At 56.3% G+C, this 22,245-nt stretch overlaps 1 long non-coding RNA gene across 1 annotated transcript; it reads left to right on the plus strand.

The window, feature by feature from the left end:
- Nucleotides 1-14,656: 14,656 nt before the first annotated feature.
- On the plus strand, nt 14,657-22,067 carry LOC116149968 (uncharacterized). Its single transcript, XR_004133558.2, has 3 exons — nt 14,657-15,018; nt 15,732-15,969; nt 22,015-22,067. It is a non-coding gene; the product is annotated as an uncharacterized LOC116149968 (long non-coding RNA).
- Nucleotides 22,068-22,245: the final 178 nt, after the last annotated feature.

Here is a 22,245-nt window from a genome sequence, read left to right on the forward strand (position 1 = left end):
CATATAATTTTCTTAACGACTTTATCAAAGGAAATTGCTCACTGGGACTTGCTGTCTGCACGGTGGGAACGGTCATCTCCCCAGCTTTGAGACCCAGACAGCTCTGGGGGGCAGCCTGCCCACGGGGCTCGCCACAGCGCCCCCAGCAGAGGAAGCAGCTTCCGGTTAGTCTGACTCGGTGGCCCCTCTGAGTCACCTCATGTCGAGCGTTCATTTGGGCTTGTCATCAGACCTTGGGCAGACACCGTGGTCCTTTCTGTCTCATCTGTTGAATTATGTGTGGGTCGCCTGCTGCCTCGGTTGTGCTGTGTAACAAACAGGCACGCCGACCGTCAGAAGCCTGAGGTGAATGTTTACCTTTGCCCGTGGGGGGGGGCCAGTCGGTTCTCCCGGGCTGTGGTCCGCTGTGGAGTGTTGATGGCTCTGCCTACGTGGAACCTCCACTGAGCTGCCTACACCCGCCTCCCGCAGGCGGGCCCACGTGTTCCGGCAATTCTCACAGAGGGACGAGGGAGGGCTGTTTCGAGCTCTGCCTGCATCTAGGCTGCTCTGCCCTTGGCCAAGGAAGTCAGGCTTCATCCAAGTGGGGGACCTATCACGAACGGGGCAGAGGGCTGAGGGCAGGGGCCGCTCCTGGTGTCAAGGATGGGCAGGAAGCGGGCAGGAAATGCTGTCTGGCCGGTCCCTCCGAGAAGGCACACAGTGAGGACGCAGTGACCCCCCAAAGAGAAGAGGCCTGCAGTTTCCAGGTGGGAGGAGTGGGCGTCGGCGGCAGAAACAGCCCAAGTCCCCCGAGCTTGGCTCCGGCTGCCAGGAGTCTTCCCCGAGCTACTCCTGCTCCGATTTCCCCGAGGCTGCTCGCTGGGGCCACCCCACACAGCCCAAAATGCAGCTTTGCACTTGGAGTGGCTCCTGCCTGTCCCCAGGGTCTGGAGGCTCTGGCTCTGAGGTGCTGAGTGGCTTCACCAGCGAGTCACTGTCATGGCCGAGCCCGGAGGCCACCTCCCAGCCAGGAGCCTGGTCAGCTCCCCCAGTCCCCTCCCCAGAGGTGTGGGTGCTAATGTTCTTTGCTCCCATCTTGCAGGTGTTATGGGGTGAATCATGTCCCTCAAATTCACTCATGGAAAGACCTCCAAATGGTCCTTTCCTTATTTGGAAACAGTGTCATTGCAGACAGGGTCAGAATCAGCCAGGTTAGGGTGAGGTCACACTGGGGCAGGGGGGCCCTGAACCAATCTAACCAGTGTCCTTATAAGAAGGGGTAATCAGGACACAGACACGCAGGGGAGAGCACGTGAAGACAAAGGAGAAGGCAGCCATCTGCGCACCCAGGAGAGAGGCCTTGGAATGAACCCACCTGCAGACACTCAGGCCTTGGACCCCTGGCCTCCAGGACTGAGACAGGAAGTGCCAGTTGTTCAAGCTACCCCACCTGTGGCATTTGCTGCCCCAGGACATTGACATGGCAGATGAGCCGAGTAGAGCTGCAGCCAGAAGACAGGGCACAGCCCTGGGCTCCGTTGAACTGCCGCTGCCTTCCAAGACCAGAGCTGAGTGCCCACGGGGAGCAGGCAGCCCTCTCCACAGGCTCGTCCCGTGTACATGGTGTTATGTGTGCCCATGTGTGTAAGCGTGTGTGTGCATGGGATCGTGCACACGTGTGTGCGTGTTGGGGGGTGTTCCTGAGCCTCGGCCTTCCTTCCAACATTGGGGATCTGAGGGACCCTGGGGTGGCCTGGCATTGCTGGGGAAGCCTCTGGTGTGTCCTTTGAGATGGGGGCGACATTTAGAGATTTTTTGTCCCTGGGGACCCCACATTGAAAGCCACTTGGAGACACAACTGAGTTCAAACCTTGCCTCGGTGACGCTGGGCAAAGCACCTCACCTGAGAGTGTCTCACCTGCCAGACTCAGGTATCAGCAGCACCTGGAGGGTCACGTGGGGCGCATGTGCTCAGGGCTGGTCCTGCCTGGCCCCCAGCCAACTGATTCCCTTTGTCTCAGGACACTGCCTGCCCAGGACAGTGACAGCCTCCGTTCTGGGGAGGGCAGTGGGAGCGCCAGCCCGGCTGGAGTCGCACTGCCAGTTGAATTCTGAAACTGGAGCTGCAATTGTCTGCTGACCGAGGGACCAAGCACCATGCCCGCCCAGGGCGGCTCACACAGCAGACATTTGCTCCCTCCTGTTCTGTTCTGGAGGCTGGAGGATGCGGGTCTGCGCATCTCAGGCTGCTCTGAGAAGAGACTCTGTCCCCAGCACTCCTTGGTGGTTGCGGGCAATCCTCGTGCTGCTCGGCTCGGGGCCTCACCCCTCTGCCCATGACTTCACGTGGCCTTCTCCCCGTGCGTGTCTGTGTCCGGGCCTCCCCTCTTTATAAGGTCACCAGTCCTGCAGATCAGGGCCCACTCTGCTCCAGCAAGACCTTATCTTAACTTGATTAGCTACATCTGCAAGGACGCTATTTCCTAGAGAGGTCCCATCCCGAGGTGTGGGCGGTCACACAGGAACATGTGCGTCTGGGGGGCACAGTCGCACCACGATAATCAGTGAGGACCCTGTGGCCTTGAGCAGAGCTCTGGAGCTCTCCTGACCCCTCTCTTGTCTGAGAAATGGGGCTTGCGTCCCATCTCAGGTTGCGAAGATTTAAAGAATAAATGCGTGTGAAAGGTGGAGAATCGTGGCTGGCCGGTTGGAGGAGCTCAGTAAATATCAGCCCTTGTAATTTACCAGGATGAGAGTGGAGCCCCCAACTCCCAGCCCGTCTCGTCAGCGCCTCCTCTGACTCCTCCCCCCAGTACCCCTCCCGGACCCAGACTTCCTTCCACTCCTGTGGCCACGGCCCAGGGAAGGGGCTAGCGGCAGAAGGGCCCCCACCTGGGCTCTGCCCCCTCGGTCTCCCCTCGAGGGGCTGGGGAGGGGCGCTCGCAAAGAGCCTCACAGTGAAACTCCCAAGACTGCTCCTTAAACCAGCAACAGAGCTTTCCATTGTTTCTCTGTAAGTGTAAATGTTCCCACAGGCTCCAATTACAGTCTTCTGTGGAACTAAGTTTTTCCCAAACCAGCTCCAATTCAATTTGAATATCAAACTCTTCCCACAAGAGCCGCTGGGATTCCCACCCGGGCAGGGAGAGCAGGGGGCCCCCAGAACCCTGGGGTCTGGATGCTCAGACCTGGGAAAGGAGGGGGGACAGACAGATTTGGAGGGATGTGGGGCGCCTGGAGGCTGGAGCTCCAGGAGGGGCCATGGCGCCCCCTCCCTGGACTGGGGCCGTGGAGGTTCAGGGTCTTGCCCCCAAAGCCCCCCTGACTTTACTCTCTGCCTCCTTCATTGCAACTTCATTTCAAACAACACTTTCAAATGTTCCCCGTAGATCTGTTTTCTTTTGTCCACCATCACTTCTTCAAAAATTTGAGTTATTTGCCAATATTTGACATCAGAACATGTCACGTTTAGAAGGATTTCTGGTGTCTCTAGAAGTACTGAGAAATGTGGCCACATAGAACTGTTTTCTCACGGAAAAAGTAGACAGAGCTGACCAAGGACTGCTCCCTTTAGAAGAATGTACAATATCCAGCTGGCCGCATTTCCTGTCTGGCCCACTTCAGTCCCCCTGGCCTGTGGAATTTTTAAGTTTGGGATCACTTCTATAGAACTCTGACCCCTCTTCAAGTTTCCTGTGCCAGGAACAAAGTGCCACCACCACCATCATCACCACTGTCACCACCACCACCATCATCACCATCATCATTAGGGCTGGCATCATCACCACCATCCTGCATCATCATCATCACCATCAAGATCACCACCGCCACCACCATTATTACCATTATCACTACAACTCTCATCACCACCACTATCTTCACCTCCACCACCACCATCATTACCATCATCCTCACTATCATCATCACCGCTGTCATCATCACCACCACCAGCACCACCACCACCAGCACCACCATCACCACCACCATCATCACCACCATCATCATCACCACCATCATCATCACCACCACCATCACCACCACCACCACCATCATCACCACTGTCACCACCACCACCATCATCACCATCATCATTAGGGCCGGCATCACCACCATCCTGCATCATCATCATCACCATCAAGATCACCACTGCCACCACCATTATTACCATTATCACTACAACTCTCATCACCACCACTATCATCACCTCCACCACCACCATCATTACCATCATCCTCACTATCATCATCACCACCACCACCAGCACCACCATCTCCACCTCCTCCACCACTGCATACACAGAAGCATACACACATTCAGAGGCTCCCTCTGTGCCTCTCTGTCTTTCACCAGATTCATTTCTTTACCTCTGACCACTATGGGGGCTCTCAGCTCATCCAAATTTTACTGTTCATGCAAGTACAAGTGGGTCAGAGCTGGTGGTGGATGGAGGTGGGGTTGGAGACCTATGTTAAGAATCCCCACCTTGAAACATTATGCCGTACACCCAAAACTGACACACTGTAAACTGACTACATCTCAATAATAAAAAGAGAATGCCCATCTTGTACAGACCTGAGGAAGATATGTCGGCAAACTTACTCATGCAGTACAGCTCGCTTTGGCTCCATGTCTGGCTGTGGAAGGGTATTCATGCCTTTTCTATAACAGCCATCTGTTATTCGACTGGGCATCCACGATTTCTTCAGGGAGCCACCTGTTCTAAATCCATTGGTTGAGGTGAAGTAGACCCTACTTCCAGCTCTGGAAACAGTCTGGGATTCTCAGACCAGTCAGCATATTCCAGGCCTGAGACCCAGGGACTGGTTTGGAGGAGGATACGTGACCCAAGACAGGTCAACACAGCACAACTCTCAGCCATTTGGGGGGAAGACTGGTGAACAGTGCCCTTTCCCCATAGGGTGTGCACACTGGCTGGGCGCCTAGCTGACAGCGAAGCTGTCAGCAGGGGAAGCCGGGGGGTGGGGGCCAAGTCTCAGATCTCCCGCATCCAGTTGTGCTTGATTCCACTTGTGTGACCAATAAATCTGCTCTTTTTGCCACTTTGAGTTGGGTTTCTGTCACTTATAGTCAAAATAGCCTTGGCATATTCGGTTCCTTTCCTGGAAGAAGTTTCTGGAAATGTTCCAGCCCTTCCATTTGCTTCCCCAAGAAAGGTGGGGGACTGTACATACCTCCATGAAATAACACACATGCTGTCACCCAAGTTATCTCCTCAGAATCAGCAGGAGGTGGACACTCCATGGTTTGGGTCCTGCCCGGCCCCCACCCCACCCAGCTCTGTGATGCGTCCTCTGCTTGGAATTCCTGACAGCAGTGCCTGCCTCACAGTGGTGGTCTGTCCTTGGAGATTTCCAGCTGACCACAGCCCCATGGGAACGAGCACTGGTTCCTTGGGAGTTAAGGCTGGGGGAGTCTGGTGCCCCCCAGAGCCTGGCGTAGCCTGAGAGTCAGCTGCGAGGGGTGAGATCCTAGGACCATTTCAGCCCCTCTGCCCCAGGGGGGTCACGCAAAGACCCAAGATCTCTGCGTCACAGCCCTGGGTGAGTGAGTCTTTCAGGCAGGACTTCTGCGCCCCCTTCCCACCTCCTGCCTCCTCCACCCAGGAGCCATGCCCAACCTCTCTCTTCGCTCAGTTCAAATCGACCAAGTCGTCATCTCAGGACGGGCTTGGCCGCCAGTGTGTTATTCCCTTGTTGTTTCAGAAGCACTGAAACAGAGACGTGTCAGATTTTCTCATCTGGAAAATGAACGTGACCGTCTGAAGGTGATTCAGTTGTACGTTCATATATCTATTCCTTTTCATATTTTATTTCTTCATAGGCTATTATGCCAGAAATTAACACAACACTGTAAATTGCCTATACTTCAATTCTTAAAAACCTGAAGGTGAAAACATGAAAACGAGAGAATTTGGACCTGCTTCCCCAACACGGTCTATACACACTGGCCATGACAGTACACGCTCCGACCTATGAGTGCAGGACACGATGCTTCATGGGGACTTTGGCTGCAGAGCTGGCCTCCTTCGAGGCTCTCAAGTGCCCCAGGAGATAAATAAGATGGAGATGACAGTGATTTCATAGGTAAAACTGGCGCCAAGCGACTGACTGATCTGCAGACACTGCAAATAATTAGAAGCAGAAGTGAAACAGCCCAGGTGTCCTGACCCTCCTGCGCGACTCCTCTTGCTGCATCAGAAGTCAGATCCCCAGACCCCTCACTGCCGTGCTCCCCGGTCCCATCCTTTCCCCGAACCCCGTCAAATGCCGGGAACACCCGCAGAGACCCCCCTCCTTCCTCCCCCCTCTACGTGCCTCCCCACGGCCCCCAGGACTGGACTCCGCTATTCTGATTGTTAGCCTCTCACATTTTCCAGCCCCGTCCAGAGAATGAGGCAGGATCGCTGCAAACTGGCTTTTGAAACCAGCTTCCCCCCAGGGAGGCTGCGGGCCTGCTCCCAGGCAGTGATTAAAGCAGTAATCCTGCATGGCAGTCGGGCAGCAGCCCCGGCTCCAGAATTCCTCAGTTCTGAGCTTCCCTCCCCTCTGTGGACAGCCGCAGATGTCCCAGGTGAGGCGAACGGGCTGCCTCTGCCTCTCCACCTGGGAACGTTCGATCCACCAGCTTGTCAGTGGGAGCGACTTCCCTTCGACATGTGTCTCGACTGTCTCCACAAAAGTTTGACCAGATTTTCTCAGAAGCTGCCCCTGCCTCTGTCAATCTAATGAGGGTCCCAGGTGATAAGAGGGAGTGGGGAGGAGTTTGGGGCCCGCCAGCGCAGTATCGGGGAGTGGGGGTGGTGTGGTCCAGCTCTGAGCCTCTGCTCAGCGCTGGGCGAGAAGCAAGCCCACGATGAGCAGCAGAGCTGGGCAGAGGCTGCCTTCCCTCCTCCTCCACCTGGACACACAGCCGGACTACGTTTCCCAGAATCCCCTGCGGCCAGGTGGAGCCACGTGATGGGTTCTGACCAATGGTGTGCAGGCAGATATGATGGGCTTCCCCTAGAAGCCTGGACCTGACCTGGCTCTGTCCCCACGGCTGCCTGAATGGAGAGGACCCAGGGGGTCAGAGGAGGACGGAGATGCAAGACACGGGCAGGGTCTGGATCACTCCATGACCATTCAGGGTGGAGCCCACACCTGCCATCCAGCCCCTGACGACCTACGCTGGTTAATGCCGTGAGCTTCTTAATGCAGGAAGTAAACATTTTTTGTATTAAGCTGCTGAGGGTTCATCGTGTACCTCTCCCGGCAGCAAGCATACTTTACATTGGCTGATACGATGCTCTGAGGCAGTATTTGGCGGGTGGGTCAAATGACAGAAAACCTACTCGAAGGCGCTTGAGCAGAGTAAATGGAATTTACGAGCTCCTGTACCTGGGAAGTGAGAGGCAGGCGGGGTCCAGGCATGGCTTGATCAGGGAGCCAAAAACAGCACCAGGAGTGCGAGTCTGTCCGGGCACAGCCTGTCTATGCTGGCTCCAGGTTGGCCAAGCTCACCTCTGTGGGGATGGCCGAGCCCAGCAGGGGTGGTCACCCCAGAGTCCTCGTCTCCAGAGGGGTCACATGTGCGGGGGGACGTGTACCCTGATTGTCCAGGCTGAGGCACACTGACCCTTCAGCTCGACTGGAGTCACCGGGTGGAGGAGGGGACGATCACACAGACAGGGCGGCTGTCTTTGGAGAATCACAGGGGCACTCCTGGCTGTTTCCAGGAAAGAGGATGCCCGAGCCAGCAGATGTGGCAGAACAGGTGGGTGCACGCAGGGCCCACCCACCCCCGTTCCCTGGGACCCTGCCAAGGAGAAACATCTCCCTCCACTCCACCAGATGACGCCGAGGCAGCCTCCACGTCTGCACAAAATCCATGTGGACTGACCCAGCCCGCCCTGAGGTCTGATTCCACACAGGGACCAGAGTGAGCCCCTGCCTGGTGACAGACCTTACGGGCACTGAGATGAGGGGTGTTGGCCCATCCGACACGGGAGGGAGCCCCCCTACAGCAGGGGAGCAGAGCTGAAAGCTGGAAGCCACGGGCCCCAGGATAGCCAGAGACGTGCTCACTGGCATCCCAGACCCCCACTGCCCCGCCATCTGTCCCTGCCCTGGGTCCCTGAGACCGCCTCCAGTGCACCCCTCCTTTGCCAAAGTTCCGGCTGATCTTCCATCTCTTGAAACCAAAGGAACCTGAAACTCAGACGTCTACAGTTTCCCCTTCTCTACTGTGATGAAACTCTAGGTTTACCCGAAAGCACTGCAGCACGTTCATGATCTGAAGTGAGACCTACACATATTCTCGGAGACGGACACTCGAGTGCCGTCTGGGGCCAGGCTCATCCCTGAAGTCTGGCCTCACAATGCTGTCAAGGGGTCCCTCCACCCCGCTCGATGTCCTGAACCTTCTCCCAGTGAAGACAGCACGATGGCCCTGTCATCACTCTTACGTAATTGTCCTCGAGCTTATGTAAATGACACGTAGCTTTAGAAGAGCTGACGTCTCTAACGTGCAATTATTTCGTGATCTCCCCACATACGCAAAAGTACGTGGAGTCCACACCGTACACTTCGGGTGCCCCAGAGCCGCCTCTGCCCTGTGCTCCTTAGGACCCCACAACCCCGACCCCAGAACTCTGAGGACTCCGGAACCATCAGAGCTACGGTCACAAGGAAACTAGATTGGGCTGGAAGGAGTGAGTGGGTCCATGGTCCCCTCCCCACAGAGTGGCCCCTGGGAGGACGGGATTTTGGAAACTTGGTCTGTCCCGGGTGGTCCTGCCTGGTGGGAATTCGCCCGGAGCCTTCCATGGCTCACCCCCTCCCAACCTCCCCTCCTCTGCAGGAAGAACCCCCGCCCCAAGCACCCACGTGAGTGTCTTCCGAGGGGTCTCCTGGTCCTTCCTTGCTTTTGTTGGACTCTCGGGGAGACATTTGGGGAAGAGGAAGGAGGAGATTTCCAGACACTGCAGAGAGCCACTCGGGGAACGTTCCAACATCCGGAGGAGCCGGTTCCACCAATGCAGGCCCTGCCATCTGGAACATTCTGTCTCTGATCCGCTGGTGTTTACTTTAAAAAATTTTGCATTCCTGGGGCCTGAGACTGGGAGCAACTGTGTGTGGAAAATACATGCTTCCTTTCATATGTTCCAGCGACACAGAACAGCTTGCTTCTAGTCCTTTAAAAACACAAACCAGAAAAGGAAGGAATGAAAGAAAAGCTTTTGCCCAACACTCTCCCCACATAAGAGAAGAGAAATCCTGGGGATTCTAGAAGGACAGAAAGTGCCCTGAAAGGGAGGGATACCCCTGGCAGGTGTGGGTTTGAGGTCCCAGGTTGGTGCAGAGGAAGGTGACAGGTGAGGGCCAGATAAAGGGTCTTTTGAGTGAGATGAACTGGGCCCAGGCCAGCAGGACCCACGCCGAGGTCCTACTCGGCACTCCTGGGGCCTCTCTGACACGTCAGGCTGAGGGAGAAGGTTGCAGAGCCCGTGGGAAGTCACTGGAGAGTGTGGGCTCTCAGCTCCAGGCTGACCCTCCGGCTCCACATGCCGTCCAGGCTTTTGCTGCTAAGTGGTGGAAACCCATCTTGAACTCACTTAATTGAAAGCCTCCAGAAGTCTGACTTGGGGAACAGTGGAGCGAACTCTGGGTGATGGAAACCAGTTTGGGGTCCTGCCAGCCCCCTCTCTCCAGCTCAGACCTTGGGTTCTCTGGTGGCTTCTGCCAACTTCCTCCTCTCCCTGGCCTCCTCCAGGCCAAGCCCCCAGACCCACACTCCAAAAGCCTGGGTCTCTGTGGAAAAGTCTGAGCGCTGTTGGCCTCCAAATCTCTCCTCTGGGTCCCCCGCCTAGTAACAGAACCCAGAAAGACTACATTTCCCAGCTCCCCTTGCAGCAAGATGTGGCCATGTGACACAGCCTGGCCAATCAGATGTGATGAGAGTGATGCCCGGCCCCCCTGGGCAAGGTCCAGCGCCACATGCTCCCTCCCCAGGCGGGAGGCTCACCTGGTGGAGAGTCATCCTTAGAGCAACACCGGGCAAGCGGGAGATGATGCATCTAACGAAGGGAGGAGAAAGGTGCTGGGAGACTGCCTTGCCTTCACAGACCTCAGACCAGTCACGACCCGTCGGAGCAGTGGCCCTCCGGCCACGGGTAAGTGAGCACAGTCATCTTAGCATCCGCCACCCCGCGGGTCCACAACACCCTCTTCCATCCAGACCGAACCTTCCCTTTCTGGGCTGCCCTCGCTGGGCCCTGCATCCCCCTGGGTGATGGTTTGGGTCCAGGTGAACCTGTCAAGTTTTGTCTCCCTCCCCTCAGGTAGCCCAGTGACCTGCTTCATGAGAAAACACCTGTGTTTATTTAGCAGGTGTTGAGGGAGCAGCGGGCCGTGGGGCCCGCCCAGGTGTGGCCGTTGGGTGAGGAGTCTTTCCAAGCTCATGCAGCCACCTGTCTCCTCACCTGCAGAGTCGCTCCAGTCCAGGTTTCTGCAGTCACATCTGGAGAGACGTCCCTCTGGATGGAGACGCTTCTGTGAGCCCAGTGTTCTTGAGGATGTATCTGGAGGCTCACACACTCCAGCCTCTCCTGCCCCTCTGTCCACATGGGTCCTCTTGTCAGCATGTTTGCTTCTGTCTCCGACCGTCCCAGGAACCCTCACTGCTTTTAGAATAGTACTTGTCCCCAAGACCCCGGTGGTCCAGGCCTGCTGCCCCCACCTCATCCCACTCTTCTTTCTTACTGAGTTCCAACCACCTGGTCCTCGTGTGATCCCTTGGAGGTGCTAGGCCCTCTCCTGCCTCAGGGCCTTTGCACTTGCTGTTCCCTCTGCCTCATCTATTTCCCTTCCATCCAGTTAACTGCTGCTCGTCTTTCAGATCTCAGCCTCCCTCCCAGAATGTCAGGATCTCCTGCTTTCCTCTCTGCAGTCCCACATTCTTTCTTTCAGAGCACTTGCCAAAGTTTATAGGAAAGTAATCATGTGATTATTTAATTAGTGTTTGTCTCTCCTGCTAGATTGGAAATCCCCCTGAAAAAGCACAATGTGCATCCCCACCCACCACTGTATCTTCAGAATACAAATGTTTGTTGAGTGAATGAATGAATGATAAAGGGGCGGACACCAGCCACACAGATGGGCTCTCTGTGGTTCCCTCCGTGGGGACTGGCCCCCAAAAAGGAACTCACACCCAAGTCGGAGAAGTTGTCAGATGGGCGTGTTACCCTTCCTGGGTCTTCTGTCCGGGATCTTGGTGCTGCTCTGGAGACACAATCACTTTTAATTCAGCCTAAATTGCCCAGATGGAGGAACCAGGAAGCTTGGCTTCAAGGAAGGACGAGTCCTTTTATGTCACGTAGGACAAAGCAGTTTAATCGTTTCCATCATCTTTGAGATTTTATTACCCTGGTTATTGATCCTCATTTTAATGAAGCCCATAATTAAGCAACGAGGCACCGCTATGCCTGGTCTTAACCAACACGCTGTCAGGCACGGCTCAGCCAGGGAGCCCCCGCAGAAGTGAAGGAGAATCGCCGTCTCCTTCCAACTCCTGACCTCTTCTGCGCCTCGGCTGGCACGAAGGCCGAAGCTGGAGGGAGTCTGCGGGCTTCCCTGGGGACACTGTTACCAGTGGTACAAGCGGGAGCCCCTCCCCCCGGGCAGACACACAGGAGGACCTGGTCCCACCCAGACGGGACCAAAGCATCAGGAAAGGGGGGGCAGAGCAACTGGTGAGTGGAGACAGGATGCCCTGTTTCCAGACGCAGGTGACAGCGATGACCGTCCTTCAGCTCAGGAAACAGAAAATCACACTTCCCTCCTCAAATCACGAGCTACCCACTCGCTCGTGCCTCTGGCCTTGTTCCTCGTGTGACAGACCCCCGTCTTGCCCGCTCAGAGTCCAGTGCCCCTTCTGCAGGGGCCTTGGTGGGGGCACCCCCAGCTGTCAGTACCCAGCCTTTGAGTGAAACTGACCTCATTGTCCGCTTCTAGGATCGGGTCCCGGAACCAGCACACTGCCCACCCCCCTGCCGCCCTGGCCTAGGGACTGGATCAGGAAAGAGTTCGTGATCCAGCCAGGCAAGGTCAGAGGAATCCTAGGATCTCCGCTGTAGCTGCTGAGAGAGGCTTCCAGAGGCCGCCTCAGGGAGAGAGCCTGTCTGAGGATGAAGCCAACCCAAGAGCGGACAGAGCTGGGAGCTGGAGGGAGAAGACTCCTGCCAACACAGTTTCAGCATCTGGATAAAGCTGTGCCTGAAGCTGTCGGCCCTTGAATTTCCAATTACACGAGCTCTTTGGGGCTGGACCCAGTTTGAACTGAATTCCTGTCAATTAGGATTTCCAAATAGTTCACTGTGGTCACAGCAGCTCCAGGGCATCCCCACCACCTGAAACCGCAGTTCGAGGATGCAAGCTCTGCTTCCACACTCAGGACCGACAGAGAAGTCCGAGGTGGGTGAACGCCTGCTGCCATGAGATGGCACGCTGAACGCTGGCCCCGCACAGCCCCGCATAGCCCCCCACAGCCCCGCAAGCCCTGGGCCGCCGACCCAGGCTGGAAGGACCCTGTCCCTTGCAATCCACCCGCCCACACGCACTCCCCACTGAGCCCTCCGCGGTGGCGCTTCCTCGGGGCTGTGTCTGCAGCCGCACAACAAACCACTTACTGGTGCAACAACAGCGACTGCCCTCGTTGCTCACGCACCTGCACGTGGGGGGTGCTGGGAGGCAGGGGTCCTCTCTGCCCCACGAGGTGTCAGCTGGGGCAGCCTGACTGGAGCCTGGGAGCGTCAGTGCCCGCTGTTGGCTGGGCCCAGCAGGGCCTCTCTGTAGGCACTTTGGGCTCCCTCCCCCCGTGGAGTCGGGTTCTGAGACCAGGCCCCTCAGACAGAGGCATCACCTTTGTGCCGCCCCAGAAGCCGCGTGACATCACTGCCATCACCATCGCAAATCCGCCAGGATCCCGAGGGAGGGGACATGGACCCCCCTCTCAAGGGGAGCATGGAAAACGGGAGTGTCCCCTGAAAGACATGACGGAGTCTGACCCCAGCACCTCAGATGTGGCCCAGGTTGGAGGTAGGGTCTTTGTAGACAATCAGTGTCCTTATTAGAAGCAACTGGGACACAGACACGCACAGGGTGACCATGTGAGGACACAGGGTGAAGAAGGCCGTCTACACATCAGGGAGGGAGGTCTCAGGAGAAACCAGCCCTACAGACACTGCGATGTCAGACTTTTGGCCTCCAGGACTGAGAGGGGCTGTCATTTCTGTTGATGAAGCCACTCGGCCTGTGGAGTTTGGTTCAGCCACCAAGGAGACTGATGCAAAGAGATACTGTTGCAGCCATCTTCTGAAAATACGTCCTGCCAGAGGGCATCCGATAACCTTGAGTCTCGAAAGAGAAATGGGGGCAGGATGAGGAGAGGCCGCTGCACCTCTGGCTGGAGGGGGACCAACGACAAGATCACAAGGAAGCCGCCCGGGTCCCACTCCTGACCGGCTTGCCTGCGCGTTTGTCCAGCAAGAGGCGTTTGCTTTCACGTCCTTTCTCAACATCTGCTCATTCAAGTTTCCCCACACAGGTTATCTTGGCAAATTGCAAAAAATATTTCAAGTCTGAATAATGTGCACCCAGAACGACCCCGCACCACGCCCAGGCAAGCCTCCTCTTAGAGATCCTGGGCTACGGCATCCGCCCCCACTCCCCGGAGGCGCTGCTGTCCCAGCCACCACTACGCCTTGGGAGCCCACCCGCTTACACTCCCATCACCCCCAGAGGCCAGCTAAGTGAGTCCTCCCCGCACCAGGATGGCCTGATCCAAGGTGTTTGTTCTGTCCCCTGCGAAGGGAAGAGCTGGCAGTGTCTCCTACTGCACATGGGACGTGCCGCTCGGGCGGGTGCCCACGCAGGGTGCAGATGGAGGCAGCCCACGGACAGAGAGCACAGGACACTCGCCCAGATCTATGGGGGCAGGTCCGGCAGCGCCACAGGGCCCAGCCCTGGGGCATCCCCAGATGGAGCTGAGAAGCACGGCTCCGTCCCCTCCTCCACCCAGCACAGCGCTGCACGTGCCCCTCCAGCGCCTTGCAGTTTCTGCGGGAGTCCGGGAGCTTCCTGCAGTAAGAGACGGCGGGGCATCCGTCTAAGTCGCCGCTGCAAATTGCAAGGCAAATACATGATCGCTTCCCTCCTCAAATTATGGGTAATTACACCTGGACTAAGTGTAATAATGACAGACGAAGCGTGTTGATGCAACCGCCAGGCACGGTGTTTACTCAGCAAACCCTGCCCTGCCTCGGAGAATGAATAAGGGCGCTGGCGCAGCAGGAAAGAAGAATAAAATTGCATCCGAAATACTTCTGCTCCCCGCCTCTGCAGGAGTGACAACGAGCTGCTGCGACATCTCTCTGTTCAGAGGGGCTGGGTGGCTCTGCCTGGAGACCGCCTCCTGATGGTGCTGGAGGGGCGGCGGTTCGGGCTCCGGTGCCGTGCCAGGAGGGGGCCGCCTGCGTCCCGGGCCAGCAGCACTTCCAGCTCCGCAGACAGCACTTCTCGGGCCGCCTCAGGCTCAGGGTAGCTCCGCGCCCCGCCCCCGCCCCCGCCCCGCCCCCATCCCCACCGCGAGTCTGCCCACTTCTGCCGCACAGGGCAGTGGCCCCACGTTCAGGCTCTGACTGTCCCGACTGGAACCTGACGCTGGCTTTGCTCCTGGATAGCCGGGTGGCCCTGGGGTAACGCCGTTCACATCTCCGTGCCTCTCTTTGCTCTTTGGTAAAATGGCTGCAACAATACAACCCTCCTCGTGGGCTTTTATGAGCATTAAATAGACACACAGTTAGTGCTTGTACAGGCAGGGCAGGGAAACGCTTCTGTACGGCCCCGGGAAGCTGGAGACGTGACATCGAGTGTGTCAGAACCGTGGAACGCACAGTGCAGGGTGAACCCTCGCGGACACTGCGGACTTCAGTGCATAACGGCGCACTGGTTCATCGCTGTAACAAGTGCGCCTGCTAAAGTAAGGCGTTAACATAAAGACGTTAATAAGGGGAAGTTGAGGGGGTGGGGAGGGCTGGGTGGGAACTGTCTGCTCCATTTTCCATAAACCCAAAGCTGCTCTGAAAAATAGTCCATTAGTTTTTTAAAATGAACCAAAGATGTCCATTTCACTTACTTCGCTACTGTTGCCCTCATGCCGGTTCCCACCTTTATGTCTCCCACCCCCCTCCGCCTGGCCCCTTTGGATGGATAGCTTGGTTCCACGGTCTGTTCCACCCTCACATGGTTTCCCCCCAGTGTGTGTGTGGCAACAGCAGCCGGCTGTCTACCTAGATCCACTCTCCCCTTCCTAACAGAACCCCAGTTTGGTTTGGGTGGCAGTGGGACAGCTTTAGAGAACTACATTTCCCAGGTGTGCTTGCAGTGAGGTGTGGCCAATGGGCAGAGTTTGGGCCAATGAGACAACAGTAGAGATCTCCTGGGGAGTTCTGGGAAAGTTTCATTTTTTTCCTGACTGAGGTGCTGCCCCCTTTTCCTTCTTCCTGTTCTGAATGTACATGTAATGCTTGGAGATGCAGCAGCCATTTTGTAGCCATGAGGATAAAAAAAAAACACTAAGGATGGTGGGGAAGGAAGTCAATCTGAGTTCTCACTGACACCCTCAAGCAGTTGTTCAAGCCCTGTGCTGCTTTTGTGTCCCTGTTTGCTTAGTCGAGTTTCTGTTCGGCGCAGATGGCCCAGCCCCTTTGAGACTAGCCCCGTTGGGTCTACACACCATGGCACGGGGCAAGTGACCCTGCACCCATGCCTTGGCCTCAGCATCTCAGCCCCTGACCAGCGTCCAGGTCGGTGCCAAGGAACTCTGATGACACAGGCTTCCAACCAAGTAATGAGAAGTTCCGCACACTCAGGACGCAACAGAAGAGAAAGGCTTCCTCTGACAGGAGATCTCTGGGGAGCTGGCACACAGGTGAGTACTGAGCTGGGCCTCAGGATGGGCCTTAGTCAGTGTAAGAAGGGAGGGAGCCACTCCTTCCAGCTTGACCCAGAAATTCCGCCGGTCAGCCTAGGGCGAATGGAGCTGAGCTGCCAGGCCACCACCTCCAGGTCATCCTGGAAGGCGAGAGGCAGAGCTGGGGAGGGCGACTGCGTCTGAGAGCAGCCTGGGTGCCACGGGACACGTCCTTGTCTTGGGTGGTGCAGCGAAGAGGGAGATGCTTCTTCTGTGGGCGCCACGTAAGTGCAAATGGTGCCAGCAGATGGGCATCCAGCCCCCCCCCCCATCTGCTTAATTCAAACACAAGGAACTTTTGCATTTTCTCTGAACATTTGTGATCTCAGCCTCCCCTGCTGGGTGCAGAAGCCCAGCAAAATCACGCGCTCTCAGCACAGCCTTCTCGCTTCCTTTCTCAGATGAAATCTCTTTTTCAAAGTAGCTCCCAGGGCCAGGGGGCGGTGGGAGCCTTGACCTTGAGGCTGTGAGGCCAGTTCTGCAAGGATGACTTCAAGAGACTGTGACCAGCTTTGAACAAGGCTCGGAAGGTGCTACCGGTGGTAGGGCGTGGCTCCCTGTCCTTCCTGCAGCCGCCCCGGGGAGTGGAGGAGGGGCCGTCCAAGGTCATTTGTAAGCGGCAGCAGAATGCCCCTTCCTTGCCACGGGAGGGACTGGCCTCACACCAGCCACAGGAAGAGGCAGCCGTGGTGGCAGCACACGACTCCATGGTGGCGCAGATGCGGGTAGAGGCACCAGCCTCCATGGGCCGGCGATGCACAGAGCAGGGGCTCAGGGAGGCGGGATTCTGCCTCCAGCTCCACCATTAGCTCACCACGGGTCCCTGGGCAACTGACTTCTCTTCCCTGAAGTTCCGTGTCTTGTATTAAAATGATATTGGTATCAGCCATGGCTGGTTTGGTCACTGTAAATGGCAGATACCCCCTCTGAAAGTGGCTTAAATCAGAAAAGGCCATGTGTTCATACAGGTGCCGAAAGGTTCAGGGGCAGCATGAGCTTCAGGCACACCTTGATCCAGGCACCCCACCAACGTCATGGAGACCACGTCTCTCTCCTGACTCTGAGTCCACTGCACCGGCTCCACTTCCAGCCCAGCTCTCCTCTCCTGGTGACAGGATGCCACCAGCAGAGTGTCCAAGCACCTGGGGCAGAGGAAGCCTCTTTCCTGCCACTGTGGCAGAGTTCTGGGTAGACCTGGTTGGCTTGGCCTGGGTCAGGTGGCTGTCCCTGAACCACTGGGATGGTCAGAGCAAGGTGACACCTGATCGGCCAGGTCTGATCACATGCTCACCTGTGGGTTCAGGGACAATGTCACCTGAGACACCAGGCAGGAAGAGGGAGAGAGAGCGTCTGCGCAGGAATTTCAGGGTGCTGTTACCCAAAGGGGAAATGCTGGGCTTTGGTCTCCTCATCCCTGACCCTTTGTGACCTGATCAGCATGATGCCCTTTGACCTTGAAGGCCACACCTGGCAGCACCCCAAGGCATCATGGACACAAACGCTGCCTAGGTGAGTGGCGTGGTTCTGGGCAGCCCCCTGCAGGTTGCCTGTCTCGGATGTCTGTGCTGTGACCACAGTGGAGGGAAGGGCAGGAGACAGGCCATTAAACTTCAAGAGCTCTTGAAAAACTTGGGCTCAAGGGCCCCAAGCCCAGATGAGCCAGGCAGGTGAAGGGAGCTCCAGGGTTGGGGGCCTTCGCTCAGCGTGTGTACCAGGTGCTGACAGCGTGCCTGGTGTAGCAGGTGCTAGGGTGCTCACTGAAGAGTTGTTGGATGAATGAGCGAGTGAGTTGAAGGCGGGGGGGAAAGCCAGCACAGGTATTACGATTGTCAGCTATACCCAGTCTGGTGGCGGGACAATGTGGAGCGGTGGGGACTGCAGCAAAGGGGAGGGCCCATGTCCCCACGACACGTGGTAGCCGCCACTTAGCTGCAGCCGGCTCTCACCACACAAACTCAGCATTGCCAGAATGCCGGCTTTTAAAGAACACCAGAAACCTGGCTTTTTACGACAAATTTCCCAATTTTTTTCAATATTTTCTAAAACACTATGGAGAGTGAAAAAAAATGAAAACGTGTCCAGTGACTCATGTTCGAGCCACGTTAGACACGTGGGAACCTCTAATCTGGTCCAGATCCTGTTTTCCAGGCAAATGACCTGAGACCTGGACTGGCCTCCTTCGAATCCAGCCCAGACAGAGCTGGCTGAGTGGGGCCCTGCTGTCCTCTGGTGGGAGAGGCCAGGGTGCCTCCAGCCCCAGCTAAGGGTTCCTTTCCAAAGTCTTGGGGGGCAGGTTACAGCTCAGGAGTAGAGCGTGTGCTTAGCATGCACTGGATCCTCGGTTCAGTCCCCTGTACCTCCATTAAATAAAATAAACAAACAAACCTAATGACCTCCTCTCCACCAAAAACCAAACAAACAAAAACAACAACAAAAACAAAGTAACACCAAAGGCTTGAAGCCCAGGAGCAATTCTGACTGGAGAGGGATTCTCAAAGGAACCGCCGGGGGCCCCAGGAAAGCTTCCAGCACTGCCTCTTCCCCCGCCATAGGTGCCTTCTTCCTCTGTGGGCAGCCAAAGCCTTGCTCGTAAGGAAGGGATTCTCACCTTATTCGAGCCATGCCTGGAAACAGAGAAGGATGGAGATCTCACCAACTCATTCGATGAGGCCAGCATCCCCTCGATAGAAAAGTGAACGCGGTAATATGCTTTCAAGATAATAAGCCTTAACTCTGGACGGAGTGTTAAAATTACACGTGAGCGGCTCTCAGTCCCTGGACCCATCTGAGAGCTCTCAGCTGGAGCAGAAAACCGACTGAGAAGCCCCTGAAGAATGAGGATTAATTATCTGTCATCCAAGGACGGCAAATCAGGTTGACCACAGGCGGGCCCCTCTGTGGCCCAGGGGAGAGTTCGCCCTGGGACTGCAAGGCAGCCTCCAAGTTCCGGGTGGCCCACCCTCACGTGTCAGCGTCTAAAGTCCTCCAGGGGCCAGTCTTTTCACTGTGTCCCTTTTTAAGAGTACAGACAATTTCCCAGCAACTCCTGCAGCCTCTCCCTGAGCCCCATCGGGAGGGTGGCCTGCCGGTTTGGGGGGCTCTCCAATCCCGGTGTGGCCAGCTGCACTGCAGGACTGGCTGCACTCGACCGAGAACCAGGCTGGGGAGGTGCCGCCTCCCCCGAACGCAGGGCTGCTGCCTGAAGCCTGAGGAAACTGGGGCTTGGTGAGCCGGGGGAAGGTTGCCTGGCAACCAACAGTGTCAGCCACCTCTCCACCAGCTGCTGTCTGCGTGGCTGGACACTGCCTCCAAGGTGCAAGGCCAGGACCGGGGCAGCGTAGTGGTCACACCAGGAGAGCGGTGGGCACTCCCGAAGAAGCCGTCCCCAGCACCCAGGGTCCAAGCCCGTCCAGCCTGGTGTCTGCCGTCACTACGCACTCTTTTGTCCCAAACAACAGAATCTTCGCGGGATCCTGAGGTGGGTCCCTGGGGATGGCTTCCGTCCTCCCTGAACCCCAGCATCCCCAAGTCCCACCCCTGCAGCCAAGAAGAGCAGTCAGGCCCAGGGCCCCGTCTGGAGAGGGGTGTCCTGCTCATTGACGCTGGTCAGCCTGGGAACACATCAGGGTGGGGAGAGGAGACCTGCTGGATGGGTGCACACATGCACACACATGCACGCACACGTGCACACACAGCACAGAAACGTGTGCACACGTACACACACACATCACATGCACACGCGAGCACACACATATACACACGAACATGCGTGCTCGCACATGTACACACGTGCACGTGTGCAGACACACGTACGCCGTACACATGCCACCTGACATTTGCATCCAGCCCCACCAGATCCAAAGGAAGCAGCTAATTCCTGTTTCCAATGGTAAATACAATTCCATTTCTGAATCCATTAGCACGACTAGTCCACGACGCGTGACTTGCTGGGTGGCAAACAGAGATGAGATTCGTGATCGCAGATGAGCAGTGCTGGGAATTTTGATTTTGATCTCCCTTGCAATTCCACACCAAATAATAACAGCGCCGCTTGGTCGAAATACATTTCCACAGTCAATGAAAAGACAAGCAATTGTTCTTAGCGGAGCCTGCCGAGGCAGCAAGCACAGGGGTTGCCTAATGGACGGGCAGTGAAGCGAGAGGCTCGGGGCCCGGCCAACAGGGAGACAGCTGAGACTGGAGAGGTGGGTGTCCCTGTGTGGCCTGTGGGGCCCCAGCCCCTGGCCCCAGGCCCACGGCTGAGTGGTGGTTGGGACACGTCTCTGGGCATGGCCACGTCCACCAGTGCCCAGGGGAGGGTGGAAGCCACCCACGGCTTCTCAGTACAGACCACAGGCCCAAGAAACACAGGGCTGGCTTCAGGGACACTGTCCCCAGGAGGAAGCCAGGACCACGATCCACGGCTCCCAGTGATTCCCGGGGCACCCTCCTCACCCCTGCCCTTCGGACCCTGCCCTCCCTCTGTGCCCCCACCCCCCACTGGCTCACCGCCACTCCCCTCGAGCTCTGTGGGGGTGCCAGGCACCAGAGGGAACGTCTCGTCAAGTGGAGTCTGACCTTAGCCCTCCCCAGAGAGGGCCGGCGGAGCAGACGTCCCGGCTTGTGGGGTTTCTGCAAGTCAACGAGAAGGCCACGGCAGCCGGGCCGGGAGAAGCGAGGACATGTGCGCCCCACGGGAGGCAGGGCTGGTGCTTTGTGGGGTACTTACCCACCTGCTCGGCCTGTGGGCTTGGCTGCTCTAATTGTGGTAGCTGAACCCACTCTCCCTTCCAGCAACCTGGCCCTCCTCCGTCCTCCGTCACCGTGTGGGGTTAATTTGGTGTGACAGCCTGTAGCCCGTGGTACTCAGTTTGGGGTCAAAACCAGTCTAAATGTCGCTACGTAGCTGTTTCTTAAGATGCAATTAACATTTAAAAAATTGTGGCTAAATACACATAACATAAAATTTTAACCCCTTTTTAAAAAATGTGCAGATCTGGGGTATTAACTGCATTTCACATTGTTGTGCAACTATCACCACCATCTCTCTCCAGAAATTTTCTGTCTTCCCAAGCTGAAACTCTGTCCCCGTCACTCACTCACTCCCCACCCCCTCCCGCAGCCCCCGGCCCCCACCCTGCTCCTTTCCGTCTCCACGGACTTGTCTGTTCTAGGGACCTCATGGGAATAAAACCACACGTTAGTCCTTTGTGGCTGGCTTAGTTCACTGAGCATGATGTCCTCAAGCTTCACCCCATCACAGCCTGTGTCAGAACTTCCTTCCTTTTTGAGGCTGAATAATATTCTATTGTGTGTATATATCACATTTTGTTCATCTATTATCCAACAAAGGACACTTGGGTTGTTCCACATTCTAACCATCGTCAATAATGCCGCTGTGAACACGGGCGTGCCAGTATCTCTTCAACCCCGCTTTCAGTTCTTCTGGCTGAATACCCAGACGTGGAATTGCTAAATCATAGTAGTTCTATCCGTTAGTTTTTGAGGAGCCACCATATTGTTGTCCACGGTGGCCACACCACTTTACGTTCCCACCAGCAGTGCCCAAGGGCTCCAGCTTCTCCACACCCTCCCCGACATTTATTTTCTTTTTGACAATAGCCGTCCTAATGAGCATGAGGTGGTGTCCCGCTGCGGTTTCGGTTTCCGTCCCCCTGATGGTTAGTGGCGTTGAGCATCTTTTCCCATGCTTGTTGGCCACTCGGATGTCTTCTCTGGAGAAATATCTCTTCAAGTCCTTTGTCCGTTTTGGAGTCAGTTTACTTGGGGTTTCCTGTTAAGTTTCAGTGGTTCTGTTTATATTCTGGATACTGATCACTGATCAGATACGTACCTTACAAATACTTTCCCCCATTCCGTGCAGTGTTTTCAGTCTCTTGAGAGTCTCCTATCTTTGTCAAAAACGCACAAAAGCTTTTTCCCCCCTTAGGAAGTCCAATTTATCTATTCTTTCCTTTTGTTGTCTTTTGGTGTCCCATCAAGGAAATCTTTGTCAAGTCTTGTACATCCTTAGGCCATCAAAACAAGGCTGACCAACTGCCCACTTCTGGGTTCCTCACTGAGTGTCTGCGCTCCTTGGGGATCGTTCTGAAATGCAGACTGCTGGCTCAGCAGGTCCGTGGAGGAGCCTGGGCGTCCGTATCACCAAGTGCACGGGAGATGCTGGTGCAGCTCTGCCACGTTTCCGGCTCCTCGCAGTGAAGGCATCCCTGC

The sequence above is a fragment of the Camelus dromedarius genome, chromosome 31 (genome assembly GCF_036321535.1).
Source record: "Camelus dromedarius isolate mCamDro1 chromosome 31, mCamDro1.pat, whole genome shotgun sequence".
NCBI classification, from domain to species: Eukaryota; Metazoa; Chordata; class Mammalia; order Artiodactyla; family Camelidae; genus Camelus; species Camelus dromedarius.